The sequence below is a fragment of the Epinephelus moara genome, chromosome 12, assembly GCF_006386435.1.
Source record: "Epinephelus moara isolate mb chromosome 12, YSFRI_EMoa_1.0, whole genome shotgun sequence".
Classification (NCBI taxonomy): domain Eukaryota; kingdom Metazoa; phylum Chordata; class Actinopteri; order Perciformes; family Serranidae; genus Epinephelus; species Epinephelus moara.
This window is the reverse complement of record NC_065517.1, coordinates 13401647-13421337: the sequence shown is the minus strand read 5'-3', so window position 1 is coordinate 13421337 and position 19691 is coordinate 13401647. Positions and strand designations below refer to the sequence as shown.

The 19691-nt window shown below is 41.3% G+C and overlaps 1 protein-coding gene across 5 annotated transcripts in view; it reads left to right on the top strand.

Annotated features, from left to right (window-relative positions):
* Positions 1-19691, top strand: part of hivep2a (HIVEP zinc finger 2a) — a 126937-nt gene that overhangs the window by 57020 nt on the left and 50226 nt on the right. For all 5 annotated transcript variants that reach the window (XM_050058965.1, XM_050058967.1, XM_050058969.1 and 2 more), the window contains one exon: positions 995-1064. The gene's annotated coding sequence lies outside the window, so the exon portion shown is untranslated. The remainder of the gene's footprint in view (positions 1-994; positions 1065-19691) is intronic.

The following is a 19691-nucleotide window of genomic DNA, read 5'->3' as shown; positions in this document are numbered from 1 at the left end:
GTTCTCCCCCTTTGCCCCCTCTCTCTCTGCGTCTTCCGTCACTCTCTCGTTTACCTCCTACCCCCCCTTCTTTTCTCTTTCTCCCCCCTCTGCCTCCTCTCTTTTATCCTCCCGTCTACCTTTTTCTTTCTCTCTTTCTCACTATTTGTTTCCTTCTCTCCTTTCCTCCTACCTCTCACACCCCCCTACCCCAACTTGCTCTCTCTTTCTGTCTTTCTCTCATTTCTTCCTGCTGAAGTTGCTGTTTTGTGCGTAAGACTGTGTGAGATAGTAAAAAGGGGAGGGTGGGGTTTCTGCCTCACACCTCCGGTGACCACTTCCTGTGCCACATCCTGTTTATTTCCTGTTGCGATAGTGACCGGATTCCCTCAGAAATGCACGCGCGCACACACAGACACAGACACAGAAACCCCTGATTAGATCCACAAACATGCATACACACCATAAAACTGCTTGAATACACACAAATACTAATACACACTGACACACCACACACAAACTATACACACATCAGCACACACATAGCATAGACAAACACATTCAAGACTCTCAAACACAAACATAAACACTTAAACACATATTTAACCTCTTAACACGCAGTTTCCCCCTCAGTTTTAAGACTTTTGATGTATCTGAGCGCATCCAATATTTTATGTATCTGTATGTTCCAACTCTTCATTTAAGCTACATGAAGTTTACAGTGTGCCAGATATTTAAATTCAGTACACATGTTTTTGTACAGCTACAACTTTTTATCAAAAGTGAGATGTCCTTCATGTCTTGTTCATCCTTTTATTCACACTCCCTCGAATTCATGTGTTGTTATAGTGTTTTTTGGACTTTGGAATATCCTCTAGAATTTATGATTACATGGGGTTCGAATAAAAATTGGCTGAAGCACATAATTTTGTATTGACTGGCGGGTAAATGGGGTTCAAGAGGTTGAAGTCAGGAACACACACTCATTATCACTCTCTTGTGTGTTTTCTTACAGGATGGCCACGTGAGGACACTTTCTGTCGGGACTCCCGCTGAAACCAGACTGAGCACGTGCAGACCAACAGGTAACCTGTCACTGCACACTTAGCATATTCAAGATACTTTATCAAACTGAAATGACTCCTTGGAGGTTTTATAGGACAGCACACCATGAGTTGTGTAATGTGGATTTTGTGGCTGTGATGAAGTGTGTAAGGTTTACAAACACCAGAGCGAAACAGAACGGTGTGTTCAGGCCAAGAATGTTCCCAAAAAGCTCATTTTCCATCGACTTATCAGAGTCTTACACATGATGTGAATATATCTAACATTCACACGTACAGGGTGATTCAGGGTTGTGTCCTTAACCTTTGGATGGTCTCCATACAGCTTTAGAGTATTTTCCACTCAGTGCATTACAGATTTAATGTTGCATTTCAAAGCAACATAAATCCACTTCAGAGAAATGTTCCTCCATGAAAACAGTATTTCCAAAACAAGAGATGATTCTTTAAATATAATTGTTCGTATACAGTGAGGTCGGAGGTACAGTGCAAATGTTTTGTTGTTTTGGCATTTTGGGTTTGACATTAAACAACTATTAGAACAAAGCACTGGTATCCAGCTTTAATGTGAGTGTTGACAACAGAACTATTATACTTTTTATACCTGCACCTCCAGTATTAAGGGGGCAGGAAGTAGCTTTTTACAGAGCTTTTAACCACAACTCATGGTCTTCCCTCAGCAGATCAAAACCATTGCCTGAAATGCTGTTAAAAGTTTACCGGGAAAAAAGCTAATAAGTGCACTACCTTGGAATTTTGAGCTGTTTACATTTCATCCCAGATGGAGTTTTGAACTGTATCCACTGGGGAAGACCAGGAGATGGCTGTGAGGAAAAGCTAATCAGTAGACCTTGAGTACAGAGTTGATTTTAGGTGATGTGACTGTCCTGCCTGGTCAAGATCAGGAAAACTCCTTGAGGGCCTTGTCTACAGTATGTGTAGGACCATTCAGGGCTGGAAAGTAACTGTTACAAGGTTGCCATTGGTAACCATTTTGGGAAATTGGTGAACAATTTTTGGCATTGGGTTGCCATCAGTGACAACCAGTTTTTAACATATAAAAAATACGAACATTAAACAGCAAGATTCATTCATTCATTTTCCGTAACTGCCTATCATGTTGGGGGTCGCGTGGGGCTGGAGCTTATCCCAGCTGACATTGGGTAAGAGGCAGGGTACACCCTGGACAGGTCACCAGACTATCACAGGGCTGACACATAGAGACAAACAACCATTCACGCTCACATTCACACTACGGTCAATTTAGAGTCACCAATTAACCTGCATGTCTTTGGACTGTGGGAGGAAACCGGAGTGCCCAGAGAAAACCCATGCTGACACGGAGAGAACATGCAAACTGCACAGTGCTAACTATTGCACCACCGTGCGTAATCTGATGCCTCGTCGCCAGCTTTGCTGCCATTTTTAAAATTTAGTATTGAGTTCTGCCATTGTTCCAATACATTGTCCTAAAAGTGGGTGGCTATGTAAATAAGGCCAATGAGTCCTAAACTGTTCATTCAATATCGATGTAAAAACCTTCAAAATAAAGCTGAGATTCAGCACTTAAGCTTATTGTCACTGTTTCATTTCACATTCAGTATGCCACAGTAGAAAACCAATACAAAGGAAAACATACAACTGTCTTAGTACTCCCCGAGTGCACAGTAGCAAGTCTTCAGCAAGCAAACTACAAGCAACCACATTTATTCCTAGCCTCACCATTGTCAATTTTCAGACTGTGTAACTGGTGCAGACCAGCATGTTGCTGAAGTGGTCAAACTGAGCCATTTCCTGGTGAGCTCTGTTTCATCAGTGTCTTCACTCTATCTAACATTTTACTAAAAGAGTTGTTGGTGAACTGGTTAGACTGGTTTCTGTGGTGATTATGTGTTGATGCCTGTAGTTGCTTTTAATTCAAAGAGCAGTTGGTTTCTGATCTGATTTAACTGGTTTCTGAACCAGTGGTGGAAATGAACTCTTTGGTGCACCTGCCACTGTGGTGGGTGGCTCTCAGATTCTACCAGCCACTCAATAGGGAGTAGGGCTGCCACGATTAGTCGACTAATCGATGACTAATCGACTATTAAAATAATCGGTGACTATTTTAGTAGTCGACTAATCGGTTTGAGTCATTTTTCATAGAAAAGTACTATAAAAGTACTCCAAAATACTCTTACTGCAGCTTTTTACGTTCAGATATTGGCAGTTTTACACACTCTCCCGTGACAGTTAACTAAAACTCTTTGGCGTGAGTATGAAACAAGACATTAGATGACGTAATTTTGGGGTTTGGGGCGAGACAGACTGACATTTTTCAACATTTTAACACATTTTTCGATGAAATGATTAGTCGACTAATCGAAGAAATAATCGACAGATTAGTCGACAATGAAAATAATCGTTAGTGGCAGCCCTAATAGACATTGTTTTTTTGGCTGGTAAGAGAAGCAAATCTATTACCCACTTGCATATTGTACCAGCATTTGTCTGGTGGCTGTGGCTAATTTCCGACCCTTTTCTGAACTGATTTGACTGCTTTCTTATCTGTTTACCTTGTTACACATATAATGTTGTATACTGGTTAGGCCAATGTTGGTTTCTAAATGGGTTAACATGGCTACAGATAGTTTTGTAAAACTACAATAAAACTAATAGCTATCCCAGTTGTCCAGCTTGTTAAATTGGTTTCAGTAGTAATCTAGCTATTTTTCTTCATTATGGAGTTTCACCGGCTGGTTTCTTAACTGGTTCAACTAGTTTCTGTGTGCTGCTTTCTGCGGCACACATCAATGATCCAGTAAAAATAAGAAAACAAGTTGAATTCCTTGAATCTAAGTAGTTACAACAACAGGAGAGAACCGAATTTCAATATGACCACAACCAGAAATGGAACTAGAAGTCAGCTGTAAAACACACACACACACATACACACACACACACACACACACACACACACACACACACACACACATTCCAGCAAGCTAAATTACCATCAGTCGAAGTAGCTGGGATGATTTTGGTTTGACACAGACACTGTGGTTGGTGGACCAAAAGGAAGTATGTTAGAAAGCTGTAAAAGAATATGTTACCTGCCCTAACACGCTCACACACACAAACTCACACACACACTCACTGTAATATAAACATCACTTAGGGACTACAAAGGCAGCACCAGTGAGCACGAGCCAAAATACGAAAAGATATCATGGAAAAACAAATCAGTACAACACAAAATGTTGCAATGAGAAGATGTGTTTGGAGCTCTCCGGGGGAAGTCAGACTGAGGCTGTGATGATGGCTTAGTGCTTCATGATCACTCACACACACATTCACAGAACTCGCTGGCTCTCAGCAGCCTGCTGTGTGCCAAGGTTATGAAATAATTTCCGTGCGCGCGCCTTTCAACACAATTCTTCTGTGCTTCTTTGCCTCCATTCAAGCTGAGACACGACTCGGGGAAAGATAAAAATAGAACCTCGCTGACCTCTTCTTTCTCTCCCCTCTCTCTGTCTTTCTTTCATGGCCATCTTAACTCTCTCACCCCCTCTCTCTCACTCTCTGTCGCCAATCTGATATTGATGCAGCTGTCTTGCTCCAGTTGGGTAACACTCGTGCTCCAACACAGGCGGAGAGGTGGTCGGGGTCGAGGTCTCTTCACTCTCTCCCTGCGGGAAATGTGGCTTTAATCAACACAATACATTCTCACAATAAACTAAACATACAGAAACATAAGATCAAATGAAACAATAGGTTGAGTAGTTCAGTCATTCACCAGCACAATGCGGTGCAAGAGTTTTGTTTGGTGCAGTTTTGTTGCAAATTTGTGGTGAAGTTTGAGTGCAGAATAAACGCGAACGTCAAACTGTTTGAACTGGCTCAAATTACGGGTCACCACAGTATTTGGATAAAGCTAAACAGCAGAATAATTCAGGGGTGAATGCACCCACGCTCGGTTTATTGACAGCAAGTGAGAATCCAGTTGCCCCTGACGACCTTCAGAGGCGGTAAGAGAGGCATTTGTCTGCCTTGATATCATCAGGAGCATAAATCCAGTTTGTTTTTGCAGCCCCGTGCACGGCAACGACGTAAATGGAAATACATGTTTTGCATGCGGCCAGGACGAGAAAAAGCACGCGAAACGAACAGGTGGCAGACAGCTGGGATAGTAACTTTAAACTGCGAGTATTGAAAATATTAACTCATGAAAAAAAAAGCGGATTGTTGTGGATGGAGAACAAGTGAGCGTCTGCTGTCAATTAAGGTCTGAGCAAACTTGACAGCAATGACGACAACTGTATAAAACCATTCTCCTCTCAGCTGTCGAAGACGACTTTTCAAAAAAGAAGCAGCACAACACGTATCCCTTTTTGAAGGATGTAAATACGAGCAGGTTAAGTGCCAATTTGAGAGAAGGAACATTATAATTTCAACATGCACACAGGAAATGTACGCCAATGTCGGATTCAACAAAAGAGCATAATTAGATCGTGTCCAGAAATCCTGTGTTGTAATAAATATAATCTGGCTGAATTCTACCATGACACATACAGACAGGTGATAAATTAAAGGATGAAACATGGGTAAATGAGTAGAGAAACACCACAAATGCAGATGCTTCTATTCAGGGCACAGGGAGTCACTGAGTGATGTGATGATTATGAAAATCATTATTGTTATGAGTCATACTGTATGCAATGGTCTTTACAGTCACCAGATTTCAACCCAATTGAACAAAGATTTTGGAGTGAAAGAGCTCTTTAGGACCGTCATCAAACATGAATCAGCTTACTAATACCATTTCTATTGGCCTTTCCTTTCATTTGACTGCCATTTGTAAGACTTGTTTAATTTCATGTGCAACAGAGTCAATGACACTCTGGTCTGGTCAAGTACATTGACTCCAGTTCTGTACTTGAGTGTAATTTGACGGTAATCAGATTCAGATTACATTTTCAAAACATTCAGTTAGTAAAATAATGTACATCAGGGATTCCAAACATTCATTTATTTGTGGTGGCCCGACACAATCAGCAGCTGTCGTCACAAATTAATTTTCTATTTCTGGAGTTGGACTGTTCATTAGCATGGTTGGAATATAAATACAGTTTGGTTTTTCAGAGCTCAACTCTAATGGAGTGCAGAGTGTACTTTGGGCATAGACGGAGCAGCAGAACGCCAGGCGCACTGAAAGTGAAACTTAGCCATCTATTGATTTATATAGAGAAAGAACATTTTATTTCTAAGAACAACAGTACTCTCGTATTGGTGTTCTTGGTTTTACAACCAACTTTGATGAAACTGGCTACATTCCCATTGAAAACCTGCTCATCCTGGGGTCCAGTGCTGGGTCTAAAAGTTTGCTTTTACTTACCTCTGCAGCAGCTGCTCATCTTATCCATCAGTCTGCTGGAATCAGCTCTGATCGGTCTGACTGTAAAGTGATGGACATATCAATTCTCCAGCCTGTGACTCAAACCCAACAAACTGCTGCTGAGTTCAGCCTGTGTTGCGTTCGCGGACCCACAAAAACCTCCAAATTCAGAGAGGGGACACAGAATCATCACAAAAGGACACACACACACACACACACACACACACACACACACACAATTGAAAGTTTGCTGTTTATCTGTCCAATCCACAACTTTACTGTTCCGGTTCACTCTCACTGCTCTCATGGTGTCGTTTTCAGAGAAAAAACTGTAAAAAGCCACTGTACTCGACCTGCCCAGCAGCAAACAGCAGACAGACACAGTTAGAGACTAGCTGGTGAACATAGTTGGGCATTTAGATGCTAAAGAGTCAGATATATCAATCAGGAGTTCATAGAGATCAAAAACAGAGCTAAAAGAGAGTGAATATTGGACTTGCAGTATATTTATGAGGAGTCTCTGGTTTCTTCAGACCACAGTGTTGCTTTAATATCACCGGATGTCTTTGCACTCTGTATGATCTCTCCAGTTCACTCGCCTCTACACTGTTACCTTTCTTTTAGTTTCATTTTGATGGAGAACTGCATGTTGTTTAACTGGTCAGACTAGACTACAAGAGTATCGGATGCTTTTATTAGACGGTTTCTCACGTGTTGAATCAGCTGAAAGCTACGACATTTTGCTGGGTGTGCAGCAGCAAGGAATGAATTATGTGCGAGGGTCGGTACTGTACGAAGGCCTTGTTGTACTCAGTTAAGCCTTGATCAGAAGCATGCCCCAACACACTCGACTATGTAAAGGGAAGTTGCGTAAGATATCCAGTAATGCAGCCCCACATCATGATGATCAATCCGGTTTTCAGCAGAGCAGACATCATTTCAACTCAGCGGTTGGCCAATCAGACATGATCTAATTTGACCAACTTCCTTATTCTGTGGTAAAGATGAGGGAATTTCTAAAAGAGAATCCTAGAGTCGTATGTGGTCAGATTCAAGTGTCGGTGCTTTGGATATCAGTGTTGAGGACCTTTTGGAGTTCTTCAGGAGGAGGAGTCAAACAAATAAGGTCAGGACTTTATAAAAAAAAAAAAAAAGCAAGTCTATTTAAGATGAAGTTTGACCGCAAAAATCAACCTGAACTTTCTGTTTTCTAGCTATTTTACTAAATCTTTCCTTGAAAGAATAATCCATTATATGACAGGAAAATGTACCAGGCTCATGTGATTAGAAATACAACTTTCAGTTGTGGATCATATTGTTACCAACTGGGAATCAGTACAGGGTTTTGCTTTGCCTTCTACTCTTGCACACTGGCTCAAACAGAGAGAAAATGAATGAATAAAAAAACCTTCAGCTGACCCAGAATCATGATACAGGTTCATGATTCCCACAACGAGAGCCTGAACTCTGGTGCTCTGCATGGTTTCCGCATCAACATGTAATAATAGTAGTTTTACCACTAATATCACTTTAGCTTGGGGTTTGCACAACAGCAGAAAATTAAGTTTTTGAGCATGCATTTCACTTTTTCCATTAGGTAATGGATAAATCTGTAAATGCAGAAGCTATTTATTTTCGCACAGCATGCGAAAATGTGAGTGTGTGCTCTTGTTTTTTTCTGTCTTTGAGAGGACTAATTTAAGTTTGAAAAGCTTGAGAGTGATTTTCCGGTCCTCACCTCCTCAAAGGATTGTTTGAAGGTTATGACTTGGTTTAAAGGTCGAGGTTAGAATTAGTTCTAGGTTAAGGTCAGGGTAAAGGTTGAGGTCAGGGATGTTGTTGTGGTGGTCAAGGTTAGGTATGTCAATGAGGGTCCTCACAAGTATAGAAGAACAAATGTGAAAGACTTCACAGCTGTGAGGGGCTGCATCTCTTTCTTTTTGTCCTTAGTTGCCCAGTTTGCATGATTTTATTTAGAAACCTGAGATTCTTTAAAAGTAGAAGACTTCAAATTTACATACATTTAGTTATATATTTTTAAAAAACCTTTCTGTTTGTCTCTCTCTCTCTTTGTTTCATCTCTGTCTTTTTCTCCTTCTACTCAGTTTAATTCAAACATCCATCATTGGCACGACTGTCACTACTGCGTTGCCAAAGCAATAAAATACATAACAATCTGGAACTCGTGTGTGTATGTGTGTGTGTTGATGTATTTCCCATCAGTCCTGGTCATCCTTACCCAACCCTTTCCCAGAATCCACCACTGACTCACTTGAAACAAATTACGAGTCAGCTGTTTGACTTAAAAACTTAAGAAGACAAAAGAAGAGGTTTTTCATTGTGTAAAATGAACATGGTGTACTGTCCTGTACTGTACGGCCACAGCTGGTCACACCTGTCAAGGTGTTTGCTACCGGGAAGAACCGGGAAGACTGGTTTCTTTACTGTTTTTTGTATTTACATTTGTTCAGAATTAAAAAGGCAAAGAGAGGCAGCTTAGGGTTCCTTGGTGACAAGAAAATATCCTTACGTGTTTGGTGAAGCTGCCGCATGTAAGAGATTTGTGGAAGGATAAAAAAAGGGGGCTCCTCAGGGTTAAAGTTCGGGGAAACTGAATAGATGTGATGACGTACAAACAGGCTCAATGACACCTGTCACAGGAAGCAGCTGGTAGCGTCTCCGGACCATTATGATTAGTGGTCGTTAGTCGGTTCTGTCAGTGTGTTTACAGAGGAGCCACATCAGTTGCACGTGTGGAAAATCCCAAATGATTCCCATGCAGTTACCACATGGAGCGCTCCACATGTGATGATACTGCCGATCACATGTTTTGGATTCATTTTCAGGAAATGATGATGACTTATATGGTGATAACATGATGAGATGTGATTTAATGTGTGAGCCAGAGTCACATTTGGGATTTCTTAAAATAGTTTGTGGTTATTGTTGACATTTGACAGAGAAAGCTGGTTATTCATGTCCTTGTATGCATGATTCTGATTCTCTTGTGGCAAGTGTCATCTGCTTATCAGGGGGCTTAATGGATCCCCAGCTCATCCTGTCCACATCAAAGTGTTCTTGGGCCAGACAGTGACTCCTTAATTGCTCCTGATGGTCAGACCATCATCTTGCAGGGTAGCTTGCTGCCAGTGGATGGAAGCTCTGATTGTCTGCATTGGGACAACTCTATCTGAGTCCTCCATATCCAGAAATCTGAAATTCTGTCATGACTTAACTAACTGGTAGGATGAACTCAGTTTATTTTCTGGCTGTCTTCACCGCCTGTTAGATCTGGCCTCCCCATCTAATCTTCAGTTATGGAATGACGTCAAATGTATTTATATATCATCAGCGTCAGACTTTCATTGACATGTCATCATGTAGATCATCATTACAGTGTTTATTATTGAGATAGCTGAAACCGGGGTGTTATGTTTCTTCCTTGGCCGTCTTGTCATGATCTGTGGTCAGCGTCCACAGAATCCGGTCCGGAAATGTCCTGAGTTTCCCTTTCACACATGTAGCACACAACAGGAGATTGTCGGTGCCAGAAGTGTTCTCACCTCCTGGAAATATTCAGTTTGGTTTAAGCGATGGGTGGCACCTCAGGAAAGCATGAAGGGTACAGGACATGATGTGGATTACACTGCAATCATGTAGCTGGTTTGTAATTCAGTCATAAACAACAAAGTCTCTTGCCATTTCTTGATTTTTTCTGACAGTTTCAGCTTTGGTCCTTACAAACAGAAGTTCCTAAATCTTGTCAGCTAGTCCAGTTAGACATTTTCATTGCTGACTTTGTGTAAATCACCTTCTTCTTGACCAGCGGACGTTGCTTTTCTTCCGGTTTCACATGAGCCACATAATTGAAAGGTCATCAACACACCCACTCGCTCGCCATGAATTCTCCGGACAATTACCTGCTCTATTCACACATGGGCTCAATCGGACATTACAAAGACTCTGTACAAGGTTGCTGGCAGAGTAAAGTCCGTTTCATGTCCGATCCAATACAGTTACTCTGGGAAATGTCCAAGATAATTTTAGATTTGCACTGCATGTGTGAATCTTTATGTTGGCCATAAAGCTGTGTAGCAATCCATATAACTGAAGCAACATATTGCAACAGCAGCCTAGTATATTAGCAGAGACACAAATAATTTTTGCTTCTTGATCCATGATTTAATCCAAGATGTTGAACATGTTATGTTATTTTAGGTTTTTGGCAAATGTCCACCTTCCATGCTGTTCTGAGTTGGTCTTTGCCTTTTCATTGATTATTTCTCACATTTCTCACATGAAGGTCAGTGTAATGTCAGTTCAAAGAGTCAACTTTTGCTCTGCAAAAAGTCCAGTTTTTGGTGTTCACTGGTCTCTTTTGGTATCATTTTTAAAGCTGAGATCTTGAACATGTAACATTAAACCACCGCTGTCACAGCATTTTTGGTGCTAAGTTGTGTTACAGTGTAAAACAGAGATTGTAGTCATATAGGAGGCAGACAAACGTAGAATAATCTAATATACATCCTCATGTGTATGTGGTGTGTGTGTGCCTTTGTAAGTGTGATTCTGTGTATGTTGCTTAATGGACCCAGGCACACACTTTGACGCTGTCGCCGGGGTATGGTGACTACAGGTGTCCAGAGCAGGGACCTCATCGCCATGGAGACAATCAGGCATTCACGCTTCAGCTTCCCTGAGAGCGGAGGAGCTCAGGCATCATGCTGTGTCACCTCATACCCCTAAAACACATCAATACACAAACAGACGCACACACACACACACACACACACATGCAACAGTATTTACAAAATGTATACGCAAACACACACCCACGGACTCTCTGCAAACACAGGTGCAGCACACACCTTCACGTGCATGCTGCCAGAACACAAACAAACTAATGACACATTTCACAAGATGTTGTTTCAACCACAGGTTTGACTTTAATCTCTTACATGAAAATTTGTTTTGTTAGACCTCTCCTCAGGACTATGAATGTCCTAATGTAGCACGTTCATGGGGTTAAACGCATGTGACTTAAACGCAGCATTCCTAAAGAGTTACAGTACCCTTTAATCCTGATCGTAGGGGTTCACTGTAAAGTCTTTGGGGACTCAGATACCCAGAATGCATGGGATGAGACAGTGACAAAGTTTATTGGCTGTGAGATTACATCAACTGGATTAATTTTAGGAGTGAATGAAAGAAGAAGTGAGGAGGGAAGAAAAGTGTCATCCCTTCTTGTGGTGTCAAGAGGTCATCATCAGACTCCACCCACGCTCACTGGAACTCTGTATGTGTGTGTGTGTGTGTGTGTGTGTGTGTGTGTGTGTGTGTGTGTGTGTGTTTCACAGCATGTGTTTCCCATCTGGTTCCACCCAGTCCCTTAACACTGAGTTCACGATGACCTGTTTCCCTCATCTTTTCTTTCTTTCTTTCTTTCTTTCTTTCTTTCTTTTCCACTTATTCCCAGTGTCTCTCACTCTTCATCTCTTTCTCTCCCGACTCCTTGCTCTCATTTCCTCCCTCCATCCTTCCATCCCTCCTTCTCTTTCATCAGTGTAACACAACACCTTGACCTCATGCTTGTCTCAGTGTGAGTTTGACACCGTGATTCCATCACCCCAACTTTCCCCAGCTTGGATACCACACACATGCCGTCATCCCCCCATCTCTCTCGTGTGTTGCCTGCCATTCTGCATCCTGCATTGCTAAAGATAACCATCAACATGTCATTTAATCTAATTATAAGTCTTAAAATACCATTTGTCTTATAATAAACGGTGAATCCATGAATGGGGGTGAGATCATTTTATTTGTTTCCGTGCCCTGAGATTCTCTGAACCATGAGTCAATTTACACACAGTGAGTTTCATTTTCTGCATGTAGCAATCTGCCTCTATCTACCTTTTTGTTTAAACAGATATTCACACTTGTTGCCAGAGAATTCCTGAAACAAGCGAGCAGAATTGGAAACAAGTGGAATTACCTCACTCTGTTGGCAGGGAATTTTCACTTGCCTGAAGGTCGACAGTACGATTCAAGACTCAGATCTGAACTGAGTTGCTGCACCAAATTATTGAGTTTTGTGTTTTGTAAATTTCCCAACTTGTCAATGAGAGCATAAATCATCCAAAGGTCCCCAGCAGATTCTTACAGTACTTTAGCTTGCATTTGTTGAGTGATACAAGGCTTCATGCTGACACTCTAACATATGCCACATGACACTAAGTTTCCAGTATTTATGTCCTTAGAATGAGAACTTTCAGCAGCTCTAACTCTAAATGTCTGAACTACAAAAAGGGAAGTTTGACTATTTCACAAGGTAGATCTTAATGACATAGTTTGGGCTCTTATGACTGTTGTATTGTTATGATTTTACTCTCTCAGATGTGCAGGCAATAACACTCAAGCAAGTCAAGTGGTCAAATGCATAAGACGGGATTTTAGACAAACCCCAGGCCGCCATACTCACACTATGTGGAAGACAAAAATGAAATTTTATTTGGCATATTAAACAGTCTTTTGATTTCTCATGACAATAACATGTGTGACCACACTGATTTCTAAGTAGTAATGATAGTATTGGACCCTTTAGGTGTGTGCACATGGTTTGATTTCCAAACACAGTAAGTGGCTGGATTTATTAACCTCAGGATTTGTTACATCCTGTCTTATCACTTGATTGCTCAGGTTGCTTATCTACAGTAACTGGACTGTCTCCTATTGCAGAGCTTTTTTTTATCTTTAGCAATAAAATTGTACCTTTTATATTACACTGAATAAGAGTCCAGAACTTGGAGTCTGTAAAAGATCAGCAGAGGTTTTTTTTTAAGTGTTTTGGGTCAAGTCCAAGTCAAGTCTACATATACAAACTGCTAGATAGTTATTTAGGTCCCCCACCAACACATGACATTTTTATCATTTTCCTTCTTCTTTTCTCCTTCACAGTTATCAATTTTCAAATCATCGTTTGTGTGACTTGATTCTAACTTGATACTGAGTCTCAGGTCTATAGCTCTCTATCTTAGCAATTAATAACCTCCTTGTTGCAGGTAATGATTTGGTTCTCAGAACCATTAGAAAAAGATGCACACAACTACAAAAACAAGAACTAAGTTGTAAGAAAACAAATTTTCCTTTAACCCAAACGCAACCTTTACCACAGTAGAGATACATGTCTTCTTTAGACTTTAGACTTTAGAATATAATGTCAGAAAAACATTAACAATGGCCACCATAACCTCTGAACCCTATCAGTCTAACAGCGACAAAGCCTCTGGGGGCAATAGCTAATATTTCCCAAGATCCGCTGTAACAAGCTCTAAAATGTAAAAGAACAGGAGACAAACTTGCATTTTTTAGGTATATACAACATTGTGCGTTTGCATTAGGCAAATGCACTCACAAGTGCTGCTGGTGTGTAGGCCTATGTAAGGGAAGAGGATGACATTTAAGTCATGTGGACCCTTGCAGCTGTGCAGACGTGATAAGTAGAATTTGTGCTTTAGTGTGCACATACTGTTGTTATTGTGAGCTATTCAGCAGTGACAAAAGCTTACACAGCTTTATTATCGTGATCATAAATATGGCAGAAGTTGTGACATACATGCTGTGAGATCTTGACACTGACATGTCGCGTTTGTTTTTGTGTATTGGGTGGCAAACAAGATGCTAATGTTATGACAGTGTCTGTCCATGAGCCAACAGTAACCTGACATTGGCCTTAATGGCACTGAATTTAGAGACATTGGTCGGCTCTTATTTAGGTCCAGCCAGTGGGTGACATCCACATCTTCGCAGTGAAGGAGGAGAGGCGTGTTGTGACCCTTTGGGCTTGCCATATCTTTACAACTTCCGAGGTCGGAAGTTGGAGCTTACGAGGAGCACTTGAAGGCAGCATCAGTCTTCTCATGTACTCCCTCAGTGTCTGCTGTCTCCCTGAGCGCTATCATTCTTCCCATTCAGCTTCCTGCCCTATAAATATTTGAGCAGCCCCATTAGGGAGTGAGGTAATCTTAACACACACGCTCACGCACACACTCACGGAGGCTGCCATTAAGGCGTAGTAGTGCCTAATAGTCTTGTCGGAGCGTTAGGCCCCGGAGCTAGCGGGCTAATTAAGAGCGAAACAGGTTTAACGAGTTTAGACTGTTCATTAAGCAGAAACCTGATTAATTAACAGTCGAGGGGGAGAGTTCGTTAACGAGTCGCGTGATTAATTAATACTACAGATGACAGAAAGTGTAACTTTAAATGGGGAAAAAGGTGAGGAGTGATTACTACCACCGGAAGGAGGGGATAAAAGAAAAGAAAAAAGGGGTGGAAAAGATAAAAAGAAAGAGAAGGTGAGGAAGAGATGGGGGAAAAGAAACAGTGAAGGGATGGATGAATAGGAGAGGGAAAGAGGAAAACAGGAGGACTAAGAGACAAAGATGGATGGAGAAAAAGAAAAGAAGACAAGAGTAGTAATATGAAGATATTAAAAGGTAACAAGATAGGGGAGGATACAAATATTTTTAAAACTGACATTTTTCACCCCTGTCCACATGACCTTCATTTTATAAAATTTCTCTGTACACACTAGAACACAAAAGTGACCCCCAGTGCTCGCAGTTCTCTGCAGTCTTCCCTCGTCACAAAGGTAATAAAGTGTTCAACCTGCCTTTTTTCAAAACACAGATTGGAAATCTCATCACCATTGCTTCATCATTGACGTAATGACAAAGGAGCTCACTCAAAGATTTGAGTGATGCTCTGGACATTCCTCATCTACAATAATCCCATTCTCAAAATTGAAAACTATCTGCTGGTTTGACCAGGCCTGATTCAAATCCATTGTTTCTGCAGGACTTTTAACCGCGGATGCTGAGTTGGACTGAATAACACTGAGGGCAGCAGACGGCTTCTTTTGACTGTAGCAGTACTGACAAAACATAAACAATGTTGTTGGTTTATCTGGTTCATGATAGCCTAATTAACAGGAGTCATGAAAAATCTGCACCTTAGATAGTGTTTTAAATAAATCTGCTTTAGTGACCTAAAATTCTGTGCATGTGGACAAGAGGCCAAAACATAAGTTTTCAGAAACATCCGTATGTGTGTAGACAGGACCAAAGAGAGGAATGGGATGAGAAAGACTGAAAGAATGACAGAGAGATTTTAAGAGTGGAAAGGGTTAAGCGGAGAAAAGGAAGCATAAAGATGGACAGAGAAAGAAAAAACAGAGGGAAAGAGGGAGACTAATAGGAAGTAATAAGAAAGGAATAGGATAAAGGAGGAAGGAAAAGATCAACCTGGTCTCAGTTTGAAGTCATCAAAATCTGGCGCTTGGGCAGTGACTTGCGGCATCAGACACTGACAAAAAAAGCTGCCCTTTAACATCGGCACGATTCGCAGCCGATAGCCGTTATAGTTTGACAGCGCTTGGCGCAGGTCGAGGGAAACGTAACAGGACAAGAATAAAAGTTAAAGCAGCGAAAGTCCGACTGGGGCAACCTTCAAACGGGAGAGCAGTGTTCGCACCTGCAGGATTCTAAAGCCAATCCCTGTTCTTTTTTCCTAAACCCAATCATGTGCTTTTGTTGCCTAAACCCAACCATGTGTGTTTGTTGTTGAAAGAAAAAAAAGTCACTTCACGTAGTTGTGTTAACGTAATGCGTTTATTTTGAAAGAGACTGTATGTAAACATCTAATTTCCTGTGAAAACTGAAGTGTATTTTGAAAGAAGACAATGCATGTAACACGCAGAACACGGTGTCCCAGAACATCAAAAACCAATGCACCCAGGGTACCTTGCACGTCGTAGCTGGATGTGAAAAGGTCGGAGTGAGAATGTGTTGAAATGATGGAGAAAGCGATTCAAAGAGATAAGGAGAGATGTGAGAGAGGAGGGAGAATAAAAAAAGAAAGTGAGAGGGAGAAAGAGAAAGATGGAAACTGTTCCAACAATGGGCAGATTGACAAATTGGGTGAGAGACATAGACAAAGACTCAGAGACACAGAGTGAGAGAGAGCGAGGGGGAGGTGGCGGAGGTCAAAAAGACATCAAGACATTAAAACAAAGAGATCATGGAGAGAAAAACAAAGGCTTAATACAACAACCCTTCTCTCCATCTCTCTCTCCGTCTCTCTCACACACACACATGCACACTTTGCTGAAAGTTGGCTCTTTGTGTTTGGTGGTGAAGAGGCCGAGTCGTGTGATTTGCTCCCCTCGCTGGACATCTGAGGTCAGGGGAATTCAACCTCGAGAAGAAACAGTGCATGACACTCAAGTGCAAGCTGGAAAAGAAAAAGAAAAGCATAAATATGTCCACAGAAAATCAATGGAAATCAATAACCTCCAAGGCTGCTCTTCAGACTTGTATTTAATTCAGTTGGAAAGTACTGTCGAGCTACTTCATACTTTGGAAGTTTAGCTGCAATTCTGTTCTTATTATCTCCATCAAGGAGGTAATGCTTGTGTTTGTCAGAAGGATTACGGAAAAACTAAAAGCTCAATTTTCATAAAAATTGGTGGAAGGTAATGTGCCAAGGAAGAATGAATTACATTTTGGAGCAGTTATGAATCATGGGATGGATACACACATTATTTTACACTTTTATGACCATGTGAGATGGGGCACTTGGCCTTGGTGGAGGACTGCGCTCTCTGAGTTACCTTCTAGTTATTTGTTTGCAGTATTTCTTCCTGTTGTAATCTGACAGTTCCCTTAACAACTCCTCTTGTTTTTTGTAGTTTTAGTTATTTGTTTTGCCCATTTATAAAAAGTTATTTCATTGTTTTGTGACATTTCATGTTTTTAAAACTGTCTTAGTAGCAAGGTCAGGTGGAAGAACGCTGTGAAATTGACAAATCAAATGCACCTTTTTTTTAAGTGAAGTGAGGGGGTCCACCTGTTTGTGTTGGTAAAGAGAAAAGAGGGATGCCAAGAGGAGAAATGACAGAAAAGAAAGAAAAAAAGTGGTTGAGAGAGGAGATGTGGAGGATGTGAGGTGAAGAAGGGAATCCAGAGGAGACTAGAAAGGAAAGCAAGGAAAGGTAAGGGAGGAGGGAGAGACAAAAGCAGAGAGGATGAGGGGAGGAGTGCCGGCTGTAGAGGAGGAGCAGGTGCCACTGACAGCGCCTTCATCTGTTCCTATGGTTTCCTCACCTTGTGTGTGTGTGTGTGTGTGTGTGTGTGTCCTCACAGACAGAGAGAGAGACAAAACAGTAGTAAAGCCTGCAGGAGTAAATGGGAACAGTGTCACGTGGGGCGAATGTTAGTGTGGGTGTGTGTAAGTTCACCTGTGAGGAGACATCTGTTTGCCTTTGTGTGTTTGTGTAACGTAACAAGAGCATTAGCATTTACTGATGTGCATTTTTGATATTGCATATATTGGATTAACCCATTGTTCATGTGTTTCTAACATGATATCAAGAGGAAGATTAATTAATTGGTACTTTATTGTGAAAGGAGATGATGACAGGTAGCCTCTTGCGCTCTCACTTTGTCACTTCACCACGTATTTTTCTCTAAATGCTCCTGAATGAATATTTTTAATTCTGTTCTTACTTTACATACCTCTTATTATTTATTTATTTTACTTTCCCTATTTATCTGTACTGTTGCTGTCCCTGTGCTGCTGCAACAACTGAGTTTCCCTGCTGGAGATCAATAAATCTTATCTTAAATACAACAAGCTGTTTGTCAGCCCCTTCCAAAACAATCGATGTGACCACTCCAAAGACAGCACATGAGCTGCTTTCCGATATTAAAGCTCCTTTAACCTCCTTTGTCAAGGTCTGTTTAGAGAGAAAGACAGAAAGACAGAAAGAAAGAAAGAAAGAAAGAAAGAAAGAAAGAAAGAAAGAAAGAAAGAAATCATTATTCACCACTGCAAACTGTTTCTTGAGCTTAAGCGAACAACAAGTATTAACCATAGTATCTTGGTGCTTCATCTCTATGAACAGATATGGTTCTGGCTCTGGTCTCCATTTGTAGTATGAATAGTATTGACCAGTCACGTTTGTGGAAGTAGACAATCCGAATGGACTGTCGCCATGAAGTCAACACTGGGGCAACCAAATCTGAACTTCTGTACACGGTAATACTAGAACTGGTGGTAATAATAATGTTATTGTCTTAAGTTTATTTATGATTATGATTACATTTGCAAATGATTTTTTTCCAGACAGCACAGTGTGGTTGCCTGTTGTAGAATAGTTTTTTGTTTTTTGTTTTTTTCAATTTTTTATCAATGTACTGAGGGGGATTTTTACCATATTTTAGATATTATTACAGGTCATCTAGAAGCTCAGTGAGCAGAGCAGGTAGACTGATTTCACGGGAAGGTTAGTGTAAGGATGTGTTGTTGTGGTTCCCTGGCAACAATAAAAAGGCGCAGCAAGTCTTCTGTTTGTTTGCAACTTGCAAAACGCTTTCTGCGTGATCAGGGCCTAAGTCTGTCTCGCCAAAATGTAATCTCAGAACTCTTGGATTTGTATTGTATGGCTTTTTTTTTACATTTATAATTTACAACAATTTATATGCAGATATCTGTTTATAGAGACTAGCCAAAATGACCTGCACAGACTTGGATATCCACTTGCTATGCTAGATCTCCCGAAATACTGGTCATTGTCCCCAGAGGCTTTATCTTTGGACCGATAGCTGACGAGTTCCGAGATTGCTCAGTACATAACAAGTCTGACTGCAGGACTTAATGGAGACCAGCATCTGTCTTCGACTCTGCTGTCCGTCTGTCTGCAGACCGAAGCAGCAGCAGGAAGAATGAATCTTTAATCAGTTTGAGCTCTTGTGAAGTGAAACACATATCAACACGACCTGAATGAATTGTTTTGTTTTCTGTTTCCTGGAAGCTGAAATGCACCTGACCTCTGCACATGATCTCTCTCTCTCTCTCTCTCTCTCTCTCTCTCTCTTTCCCTCTGTCTCCCTCTTTGTTTCATTACTGTAAGCCTTATTGTTCTATCCAGCTTTGCGCGATTCCTCTCTCTTCTGCTCTTCCTCTCCCTCCATCACACTCTCCATCTCATCCAATCCTCCCTCCGTCTCATCATCTCATTTATTTAACAAAAAACAATCAGTGCGATCTGAATGAAACGCTAAGAGCTGATGCATTAAAGCCAGCGTGTTTGCTGCACAGACGAGACATCGCTTTATTGACAGTAAACATCCATTTGGTTACCATAGGGACGAGGTGTCAGAAGGACCCCCCCCCCCCCCCCCCCCCCCCCCCCCCCGCCCCCCCCCCCCGGCCCGCCT